This window comes from Dioscorea cayenensis, unplaced genomic scaffold (genome assembly GCF_009730915.1).
Source record: "Dioscorea cayenensis subsp. rotundata cultivar TDr96_F1 unplaced genomic scaffold, TDr96_F1_v2_PseudoChromosome.rev07_lg8_w22 25.fasta BLBR01001894.1, whole genome shotgun sequence".
Classification (NCBI taxonomy): domain Eukaryota; kingdom Viridiplantae; phylum Streptophyta; class Magnoliopsida; order Dioscoreales; family Dioscoreaceae; genus Dioscorea; species Dioscorea cayenensis.
In genome coordinates, this window is record NW_024088285.1 from 9,638 (window position 1) to 22,149 (window position 12,512).

The 12,512-nt window shown below is 35.9% G+C and overlaps 1 non-coding gene across 1 annotated transcript; it reads right to left on the reverse strand.

Annotated features, from left to right (window-relative positions):
• Positions 1-3,774: 3,774 nt before the first annotated feature.
• Positions 3,775-3,881, reverse strand: LOC120257131. The gene has a single exon (XR_005535535.1). It is a non-coding gene; the product is annotated as a small nucleolar RNA R71 (small nucleolar RNA).
• Positions 3,882-12,512: the final 8,631 nt, after the last annotated feature.

Sequence of the window (12,512 nt, forward strand, 5' to 3'; positions counted from 1 at the left end):
AGAAGTAATGCAAGGCCTATTAGATTTGTTAGAGCAAAGAAGCATATGTAACAATAGTGAGAAGGCAATGAAGGAGATCAAAATATATTGAGATCAATTAGGGAGTTTTAGTCGTGAATCAGCTTTCCCATCATCTAAAAATATGCAACTAGGTTAGTTTTACAATCCAAATTGTATAGTATTAAATATTAATTTAACTCATATCTCGTTATTTACTAATGCATTTTAAACTTTTAGTACCTTTTGTAGATAAATGGTGGGAATTATTTGGAGATAGTACGCTTCACTTGCAAAAGTAGCTATTTGACTCCCTAGTCAAACTGCTTCTTCATCAGGATGTAAGCATAATTGGAATCTTTTTGAGTGCATCCACACTAAACAAAGGAACAAATTGGAGAATCAAAGGTTAAATGACCTTGTGTATGTGACTTATAACTTGCATTTACGACAAAGGTATTACAAATTCTCATTTATAATTTTATTTATTATATTTTAAAATTCACATAAACATCAATACAATAAACGTATCTATGATCTAGTCAATTTTGATTGTATCAATAAGACGGTTTTTTGGGTAGCAGAAGATGAATGTCCTCTTGAACTTGATTATGATGAAATCATAGATGATAGTGTTTATGGAGATGATGCTATTCCTATATTTGATGATTGCCACGGTCAAGGTTAGCAAAAGTTTTAATATTAAATGTATAGTTAATAACTTAATAATGAAATTTTATTTCTCATAAAAATACATGATTTTTAATAGAATGACTTTTATTTTGTTTATTAGATGATGTGGATATCGAAGAAGTAAATCTTCAAGATTTTGGTGATGTTGCTGGTGATGTTGGTGGTAATGCAAGATTTGAGAAAAAATTTGATGGAAATAATGATATTAATTTGAGTTTTGATCCAAGTTCATTGGACCTAACATATGTTAGTTGTATTTGTCTATTTGATTACTTGAATAAATCTTTTGATTATGTATTTGTGACTATTTTTTTATACTTGGTATGTGCTTGTTTTGAGAGTGAAATTAAACTTGATCTTGTGTTGATGTTAGTTGTATTTGAATACTTGGGTAATTGTTGTTATCTTTGGATTATGTATTTGTGACTATTTTGTTATGGTTCTTTCTTGGTATATATTTGTTTTGAGTGTGGAATTAAACGGTATCTCTTATTGATGTTAATTATATGTGAATACTTTAGTTGAGTAGTTCTGGTTATCTTTTGATTATATAATTTTAATTATTTTGTATTGAATTTTGATTGGTATGTGTTTGTTTGGCTATGAAATTAAGCTTTAGATCATGTACTTATTGTTATTTTTTTTATAATGGTTACTTTGGGTATGTATTTTTGATTATTTTGTTAGGTTGATGTGTGCTTGTTATATTTTGATGATGGTTGCTTTGAGTGTGTATTTTTGATTATTTTGTTAGGTTGATGTGTACTTGTTACTTTTTAGTGATTGTTGCTTTGAGTATGTATTTTTGATTATTTTGATAGGTTGATGTGTGCTTCTTATGACTTATGAGTATGGAATGAATTTAAGTATTAAATTTAAGTACTTTGTGTTTATTTATATTATAATTATGGTTTTTAATATTATATTTGTGATAAGCGCTATATCATACGTATCTTATTGATTATTTTTTGCACTTCAGTGATCTTCAAGAGTATTTTTATGGATGATTTGGTACTTAGTTTTTCCATTTAAACTTTTAGGGCAAAAGAAGCACAACTCAAGCCAAAGTACGAAATTGGGAGCGAAACGGGGCCGAAAACAACATTTAGAAAAATACATGGGCACGGTACAAGCCCATGTATTCTTCAGAGTATCAGTAATACTGAGCATCCAGAGAAATACACGACCCATGCATATGGCTGTGTACATGACCATGCACTCCACAGTCTAAGAACACGGTCGTGTATATGATGTTCAAGCCTGTGTGCATCCTTGAATCTAAAGAATATAGTCCAAAGGAGAACACAGGCTAAAGCAAAACACACGCTAGTGCATCTCAAGAGCTGAGAAGTAGAATCATCCAGAGATATACACAGTCAGATGAAGAGATACACGATTGTGTACACTCGGCCATGTACACCAAGAATTTTAGTTTTGAGCTATTTAGAGATCCACACGGGCAAAGTACACACCCGTGTACTTGGCCGTGTATTTACCCGATTCTTTGGGATATAAATAGAAAGCTGAAAAGGTTATTGAGAGCCATATTATGGGAAAGGGACTTTTGGATGAATCAAAAGAAAGAAGGAGGAGTTCTAAGGAGTCACCGGAGTAATGATCCAAGGCGACAACATCGGCTCACATCGATTCTTACTTTGAAGACATTGAGAGGGGGTTTTTCTTCCATGAATATTATTCTTGGGTTTTATTTCCATTGCTTTGAGATGAACATAAACCTCATGGAAGGGTAACTTCCTTGGGTGCTCGGATTTGATTTTGCTTAGGCTAACTTTATTTTGATATTGCTTTTAATACAGATTTCCTTCAGATTGTTGGGCTCATCTATGTCTTAATATTGTTGATTTAATGTAACAAGAGTGGTTATTTCATTTTGATTGCTTGATTGAGATCGAGAGATTCATCGCATGAGATCATCATTAAATGAAGGGAATCAAGAGTGCACATTAGAGATAGGACACTTATGATTTTTCCAATTAGAGTCATGTAGTGAGAGCTCCGATTTCTATTAGGAATTTCCTAGATCTCTATGAAATAATATGAAAATAGAATTAGAAGAGATTCAATTCTACCGTAGAATGGGATTAGGTATTGGGCCGACTCAAGAGAGCACCTGGTACATTTTTGAAATCTTTCAATCCAACAATACTAGGGTTTGATCTATATTTAATTGCATTTCTCCAATTCTAAATTCTCAAGTGAAATCTTGTCTAGACACCTTCTTCTTCTATTGATTACTCACTTCCTAGACTCGTGATTTTAGTCAATTTCATTCTTAGATTTTAATTTATTTGACATCCATTGAAACTTTGGTCTTTGCTAGATAATGAGGTTAAAGCTAATACTAGTACTATTTTGTCATGTGCGTTAGCATGACATAGCTCATATCAAGTTTTTGGCACCGTTGAAGGGGACGAAATTTATTAGGAACACTCTTATTTGTTAGACTAGATTTTTTTAAATTTTATTTATTAGCATTTCCAAAAATTTTCTTTATCTTTGCTATTTGTGTTGTGTTTGATGATTTGATATTGATCTTGTTTCACTTGATTTACTTTTAGGAGATTGTGCATGATTCGATCTAGCACATCAAAACCCATCAAGCAAGATCTAGAAATTAAGAGAACATTCCAGAGAAGAGTGAGATAGTTGGTACAAGAATTTGATAGTAAAGAATCGGTAGCAATGGCCAGACAAGAGGGCAACCTAGAACATTGGCCGATTATGCTAGACCTACTTTGGAAGGTGCCCAATCGAGTATAGTGCGACCTTTGATAATGGCAAATATATTTGGGCTCAAGCAGGCTTTCATTCAAATGGTTCAACAATTATGTTCTTTCCATGGATTATCGAACGAGGGCTCCAATGCTTATCTTACCATTTTCCTTGAAGTGTGTGACATGTTAAAGCTTAGTGGAGTCTCTAATGATGCCATTTAATTAAGAGTCTTTCCCTTTTCATTGAATTTAAGAGCCAAGGAATGGTTGCAAACTTTGGCTAGGGCCTACTTGGGATCAACTTGCCAAGTTGTTCTTGACTAGATACTTTCCACCGAGGCAGACCACCAAGCTTCAACATGATATTGCTTCCTTCACACAATAAGACGGCGAGACACTTTATGAGGAATGGGAACGCTACAAGGATTTGTTGAGGCGTTGCCCACAACATGGTTTGCTAGGATGGATGGAAGTGCAAGCATTCTATCAAGTGTCTGTCAAATGATTGATGCAACAACTAGAGGGGAAATAGGAACAAGACACTAGAAGAGGCAAGACAACTTTATGATGATATGGTAATGAATAATTTTCAGTGGACTTGTAGAGGCAAGACAGTGAAAGCAGCAGGGGCTTTGAAATAAATGCGGTAACGACTTTAGCTGCACAAGTTGAGTCATTGAGTAAGAAGATAGATGGGATGATGGCACCGAGAGCGGCAACCGTTATGGTTTGTGAGACTTGTAGTGGTAGGTACCCCACCAATGATTGTCCCATTGTTAATGCATTTTCATGGCAACATGAGCAGGTTGATTTTGTGAGTGGTATGTTTGAAATCAATGGTGGTCAATTGTTAATGCATCTTCAGGGCAACATTGATCACTCAGCTTTAATTTGAATCAAATTAGCCACTTACTTTTAATTTGTTATCACCGAAAGATCACCGGTATGTTTCCCACCCTCATCGCTAATGTGGTTACTGGAGAAGCCTAGTCAACATCTTGATTCATCTCCAAATCACTTAAGTCACTCCACGGTGGATAGAGCCTACTACATGGAGAAGAAGCCATCCACATCAGCCATCTTCTTCTTTAGTTGTCACGACAGATGGCAACATCTTTGGGGGTTCTAAAAAAGCAAAAAAAAAAAAAGTTGAGATCACCGTTCAGCAGAGGAAGAAGGTTGAGATCAAAGCAAAACTGAAGAGGTTGGCAGTGAGAAGAGGATGTGGTGGTGTCACCATCATCAATGACGAAGGAGGAGGAGCCACAATCACTGTGGTAGTTATTGGCGGAGGCATCTGATAAGTGTTTGTGTATTAGTAATACGAAATATTCTTTTCTTACAATGAGCATTACTTTTCTCAGATTTTATCGCTAATACATGTGTATTTTTGTTCTTTTGTACATATAGGGTTGTGGAGATGAGTATTGAAGAAAGAAGCCAAAGTAGATCATGGAGGCACTTTGTTGATGAAATCTTGGAGTGAACAAACGTGAAGACACAAGTTGTGATTTAAGACACAGGAGTGTGTGCCAACCTCCATTATTATCAAGCTAATGCATGTTTTGGAGGGGCATAAAGGCAGTCATATTTGCGTGTTCTAACATGTGCAAAGCTAGCAAGATCGTCATCAAATGTGATTGTTATAGAGGAAGCAACGTGATTTACCACATGAATGTGTGCCCATTCATGTGGCCTCGATAAAGAGTGTGGATTCGGGAGCATTTTGGCAGAGTACTATAGCAATTTAATGTAGCAAATTACTTCTCACAGGCCGCAGAAAACTGAATCTCTAGAAATTCACACGGGCGTGTGGAAGCCCGTGTGGATGCCGGATTCCAGCCTATTTAAAGCCGCGATTTCAACTGATTTGGGGATCCTTCTTTCCATCCTTTCTTCATCTATTTACCATCTTTGGAGGTGCTTGCGGCTAGGCTTTAGAGAGGCTTTGGCAAGGTTTTTGGAGTAGTTCTATGGCCTTTAACACCACGTTCCTTCGGAAGAGAGTTATTAGGGGATCTTTCGTCAGCATTAATTTGGCGAGGTGTGCCCTAGGCTTGATGAGGGAACCTTTAAAGAAGACGAGACTACTCCACAAGACCATCGACACGAACACCTAGGGGGTTTTATTTATGGATTGCATATTTTTACTTTTGATTTCATTATTGATTGTATTGTTCTCTATGGAGAGCTAAACCCCTAGATGGTACTTGGACTTGTAAACCCTAGGATGTTATTATTTCATTGACCTTTTATTATACTTTCTTTAATTGATGTCTTTAATTGAGTTCCAATCTTGAATGCTTGTTGAATTGATTTTCCCTTAGAGTGATACTAGGGTTGAGAATCCATCTTGGTAACCTTTGAGGATGAGTGACACACCATGAGGGTAAGACAATGCTAGATTGGAGAGGGTTAAGAAAGTAAGTCGAGAGGTAGCAGAACGTCCCTTTTCCCCTTTGGTGTGATTTATCCTACCTCCACGTTCCAAGAGTTCTTTGCAGTCATAATAGAGTGAAGTGCTAAGAGACAAACTCCGCTGGGGCTTAGTTGCTTGAGCAACAGAGTGAAGCGTTGACGTAATCCTTAGTATTTGGGGCTTAATTGTGAATAATGGTCTTTCGCCTGGACCAAAGGGTTATATCTATATTAGAGAATAGGGTTTATCACTTGGAGTCCGTAGAGCTTTATGCAACTTTGCATAGTGTGAGGTGTTGAGACTGTGTGATTTCTCCACCGGGATATAGTGTAGAGTTAGTCACGGTTGACTTTAGGTTTGGGACCGTGTATTTTAGGATTTTCATGACTAATGAAGCATCAATTAGGAGACATAATGATTAGTCTTGCACTTGAAGAAATTGTCCTAGGGGAAGCAATGTCCGGGTGCCCCACTTTCTATCGATTTCCTTTCCTCTCATTTTTATAGTGTCTCTCTTTCGTCTTCTTTCTTTATTTTCATTTCCATTGACTTTGTGCACACCATTATCAATCCATCTTTATTCTAGTTAAATAGCAATCTTGGTGTTTCTGATCACTATTCCCTGTGGATACGACTACCCACTCACTAGGGTATTATTACTTCGACAAATCCGTGCACTTGCGGTTCACATGCAAAAGGGTGTTGTCAGCATCAGTAGGGGGAGTGTGAGTTAGAAGAAAGGATGGTGGCCGGAGAAGAGAGGATGGTGGCCGGAGAATATGATCTATTAAATCAAGAGGACCTAGGAGTTGATCCTAAGCAAATTAAATGAAGACTTTAATCTCAAGAGATGTAATAATCTGAGAGAGTTGATTATTAGGAAATTAAATGTTAATGATTTAGATTTCATTCTCAACAAATATAATCAAATGAGAGACTCTACCTAAACCAATCCATTTATTTTCCATCAAAATTGTCCACCAACTGTAATCCTAGGAATTTTTTTCTATTGCATGTGTGTTACCATTTAGTGCAAATTGCAATCACATTTGGTATTTCCAAATATATATAGCTAGCAAAACTTGTAGTTGATAGATATCTTACAACAAGTCATTGTGTGTGATTATTACATACAATGAGGTAAAAAGCAATTTTTTTTATTTTAGAATATAAGATTGTCTAGATAATCTGTTACAAATTACTTAACATATTAATTTGCCAAGCACCTCCATTAACATAGGAGTTTGTGTCTTAACATACAAAACATGTCAATACAATAGAAGGCATCATGCAAATTACTCAAAAAATTGACTACAAAATACATAATTAGTGTTTTATGCCCATTCCATAAAGATGCTGCAGTTATACTAGCAAAGGGGGAAAAACAAAAACATTCAAGGGCAATGGCTCACTGATCACCGTGAAGACATTCTTTAAATTGTTAATTAGGTCTTACTGGGGGAAGCCATACTCTCCTTCTCTTTACAACATCACCATCTTTGCTACTTTGTCTTTCTTTGTCTCTTTCATAAGCCTTGAACATTGGTGACCTTTTAGCATGTAGTGGAATTTTTTTGTCCCCTTTGTAGCATTCTTGTGCTTTTGCCCGCTTTGGTATTAATTTTTGGTCTTGTAGGAGTTGTTTGGTTGGATTGGCCTTGATCATGTGCATTTATAACCTATAGTGTTAACAAAAAACATAAATTAGTTCAAAGGAATGAGCAACCATTCTGAAAATTAATCATGTTCCTAATCAAAACTCACCTGTGGCATGGCTTCTTCAAATGCATTTTATGGCTGTGAGGTTAGTGAAGCATAGTGATCACCCAAGGCTAATGAGTTAACCTATGTCATGTTGACCATAAATGACTTACACATTGGATTGGAAAGTTGGTGGTTCAGTTTTTTTTTTTTAAAAAAAAAAGGTACATACCAATGTAAAATGCTCTTGAAGAACTTGGGAATCAATGATGTCCATAGGATTTTCCATTTGAGCTTCACTTGTCTCTATATTCTCCTGCCCACCCATACCTTCATTTTCTTTTGCATTGCACATTATAACAAATAATCAGTGGTATAACATGACAAATAAACCAATATTTTAAAGTAAAAAGGATCACAATTACCTATCCATGGTATCTTTTATTATGTCCTACATTCCCACAAATACTACATCTCATTGTAATTCCCTTTTTGCTGACTTTCCCATTGGTATACCCTTTACTATCTTCATTTGTTTCCCTCTCAGCAATATTTTCCTGCCCTTCTCTTGTTAATTGGATCAGGGGTAATCATGGGCCCTTGATTATTCTTTGGCCAAGAGTTGTTTCCATAGGTTGGTTCATTGTATGGCTGTATGTGTCAAGGTAGGTACTCACCTTATAGCAGTCATCCAAATAGGTCTCAGGTTTGTCCTTATTGTAATACATAGCTGAAATGGCATGACTGCAAGGAATGCTAGTCAATTGCCACCTTCTGTAAGAGCAACTCCTTTTTATCTTTATCAACTACATATTGCCCATCTTGTCCTAATACTTGGTACTGGGACCCCTTTGACCATGCTATTGTAAATAGAGAAAGCTCAACTCCTTGAATTTTTCTAACTTCTTCAATATCCTAGGGTAGTAGGTAGTTGTGATTTCTTTCATGAATTCCCTTCTTCTTTGTATTCTTATCATTAATTGGGTTCTAATTAACTCATTTGTAGTCACAATCCCCATGGTCCTAGCCTCTAGAATGTGACCATTAAAGCATTCACACATGTTGTTTAAAATGATATCACACTTGAATTTTGATTGAAAGTGTGATCTGCTCTAGTGTTGGTGGTCTATGTTTTTCATATACTGAAATGCATCTTGGGACAAGTCTTTCAATCTGGCCATAGCTTTCTCAAAAGCAAGGATGTATGTTGTTGTGGCACAACTCCAAAGATGGTCTTTAAGAACTTTCCCACTAAAGTTTTTTTCTAAAGTTGGTATGGATATCTTTGACACAAAATCTATGTTCACAATATGAGAAAAGTTCTTCAATGGCCAGATTTAGGCCCTAATTGTACGCAACACATACAACCACATTGAACATTTGTTTGGCAGACAGAAAGTTCAAGTGCAACAGATAAAAGGAATAAAACCAAATCAGTAAATTTGAAGCATACATGTAAAATAAATTAGCAGATAGAACAAATCATTTTTAATGAAATTATGAACATGCTCAGTAAAACATGAATGATAAAGTATAAATAACTTGCATGTATTTACATTTGCTTCCATATATACCATCCTTCCAAAATATCTAATGTTCATTTTACTTGGATCTGCAGATCTTCCTGATTATCATCATTTTATTGGGAAATTGAGGTTCATGGATGTGAATAGCTATAATTTTGAGACTAGAAAATTTTATTATAGGTGGTAGGATCTACAGGTTTTATATCATTCCTAGATCATCTCACATTAAAAGAGGACTTCTTAATGAAAATATGAACATGCTCAGAAAAACACAAAATAAGAAAGAGATACCTTGATCATTCCCAAATCATCTCACATTTACAGATCAGCATTGGGTTGATAGAACATATCATGCTTGGAAAAAAAACAACAATTTGACCAATTTACATATCAGCATTGGGTTGATAGAACATATCATGCTTGGAAAAAAAAACAACAATTTGACCAATTTACAGATCAACATTAGGTTGACAGAACATATCATGCTTGGAAAAAGATGCCTTGCTCATTAACAAAATAAATAACAAGAAGCCATCAAATTAGCCTTGCTCATCAACAATGATAAAGCAAGGTATCAACAAAAATAGTCTGCATTAGCCATCAATTAAATAACAGAACATATCATGCTTGGAAAAAAACAACAAGAAACATACATCATGCAATAGATCATTTTATTAAACTACCAACTACTCATAATTAAAAGCCATAACAACAATAATTACAAGCTCAACAAAACATAGGAAGCTAATTTATTGGGCTAGGTAGAAATTGTGGAGATGTTAAAAAATAAAAAATAAAAGGAAGCTCACATTCTGCCTACCACTCATGAAAGACTAGTGGAAGCTGTTTGTGACTTGCAAATCCTCTGCTAGAAGCTTCATAAACCACTTCCAATTGTCTTTATTTTCTTTGTTGACAGTTGCCAATGCAATGGGGTAGATACAATCATTTGCATCTATCCCCACTGTAGTTAATAGCTGCCCCCCATAAAGGCCTTTTAATAAACAGCCTTCAACTGAGATGATTTGCTAGCAGCCGGCAAGAAACCTTTCCTTGAGTGGTGCCAAGCAAACATACATTGCCTAGAACACCCTTGCATCACACCTGAATTTAATGGTTGAGCCAAGGTGGGTCTTCATCAGCTCCAATCTGTAGTCAAATAGCTTATACATTTGAGTCTCTTTATCACCATCTATAAGCCTATCAACATAACAACAAAAAAACAAAAACAAAAACTTAATCGGATCAATTAGACAATTATATAACAGAAATAAAATCAGTCATTAACCTACCTAAGTGCAATACACTTAGCTCTATATGCCTTCAACCTGCTAATGTCAATTTCTTGATTGGTCATTACTGCCTGAATAATACCTTGAATCTTCCAGGTAGGCCCCACTGTGAATTGCTCCAAGTAGGCCTTTGCTATCCACTTAGCATTTACATGTCTATTGATGTTACTACACTCATGATTTAAATTCCCTGATTTTATATGCATTGGGCTCCCATCTTTGATCATGGGTAAAGCCAAAGATAGAAAGGACAACCTTTCTTGCAATATACTTTGCACATTTTTTGATCATTTGGATTGAAATTTAGCACATACCTATTTTTAATCCCATAATTTCTTACTGCCTCTTTGAATTAATTGAAGCTACTAAACTTTATTCTAATTTTAAAATTAGGGCTCCTTATATCACAAAGTTAATTAAATTTAGAGTACTTGGGCTTATTAGTGCAAAGTTTATCCGCATTAGTTGAGGAACAAGATTGTAACTCATCAGATCTTGCATACTCTAAGTCCAATCTAGCATCACTGCCAACTCTGTTATGTTCTCCATTCACAGCTATAATAGCCTAGGATTTTCAGTAGTGTCTATGGCTTCTCCATAAGAATCAGGACTAAAGTTATATTCAGAGTCATGGAATTCAGATTTTGCTTCTCCTCGTAAGGGTTTCTTATGTTTACAATCAAGAATTAATGTGGATTCCAAATCACTTTCTTCCTTATGGATTTCTTTTGCATCCTATTCTTCAACATGGTCACTCCATCCCTTGTTAGTTTTTCTACTGGCTATACCTAGATTACTGCACCCAGCAGCTTTACTAGAAGCTACACACTCGGCCATTCTCAAAGCATCTAAGTCAGTACTTATTTCTTTTACCTTTTGTTTTCACCACAAATTGTCAACCCACCAATACTACAACAATCAATAAGTAGGTTAAACTCCCTAGCCATACTTATCAACTCAATCCTTAAGATTTGATCAGCATAGCAATAATCCATGTAGCCCGCTGATCTTTCTATCCCACCATTGATGTAACCAATTCTTATGTGAACAAATAAGCATTGGGTACTAAAAATGAGTAACTGTTAATTCAATTCGATGACAAGGAAAGCAATAAACATTAAGCGCAAGCATGCACATGACATAGACAAAGTAAAATAATCATTATCTTGATCAACTATAATTTCCATAATGTTTTGTCTACATTCCAAAAATTGCTTGGTGGCATCTTTTATTAGTTTTCTATTGTTATGCTCACTAGGTTGCTGGGACTTTCTTCAAGTGTGCCAAAATGTTGTAGTTTGGCTTTTTCAAGGGTTTTTTGGGGGAGACATTCTCTTCTTCAATCATCTTCCCTTTATCTCGGTTATTTGAACTGGGAACCTGTCTAGGCTGAAGTGTCTTCCCAGTTCTAAGCTGCATCTGATGTACATGTTGTGGTGCCTCATCTTCCTCCTCAGGGAAATTTAGCTCATCTTCTGAATCATCATGAGCAACTATAGCATAACATTCGTCTTTTTCTTCAAAGTAATCCTCAATGAGTGTCAAATTTCCCAAAGAAACCTGTCCTTGCAACGGTTTTTGGAAAGCGTGACATTCTTCTATTGTGTCCTGTAAGCCGGTGATATTGGCAATAGTTTGGATGACTATCAAGATGCATCAGGCGCCGCCTTTTGGGTTTAGGCAAATCCAATCCATTTCCTATAGCTTGATCAAAAAGTTCTTTCCTTTTATCTTTCTGATAAATCTTTCTTTGGTATTTGTTGCTTTAGAAGGAGCTGGAGAATCCACGACTTCTGAAACAAAATTTTGTCCTGATGATTCTGGATGATATGTCCCAAATTCATCCCACTCAGCATCTTCAATATGTAACCTCCGTAGCATATTAGCTGACTCCTCTATCACCCTTTGAATGAAAGCAGGGATGTCTTCAGCAGGCATGACTTTCTTCAAGACCTTATATTTTGGGGTCTTCGGGGTGTAGTATGGTTCTTTAGACTTTACTTGCGGGTAGGGCTCCTCTATCACCCTTTGAATGAAAGCAGGGATGTCCTAAATGTTATCTTCTTTCTCTGCTTCTTACTGACATAGGGCCGACCATAACAATAATATGACTCTTCTGGCTCAGAGAAGCTGTCATATTCGTCATCAT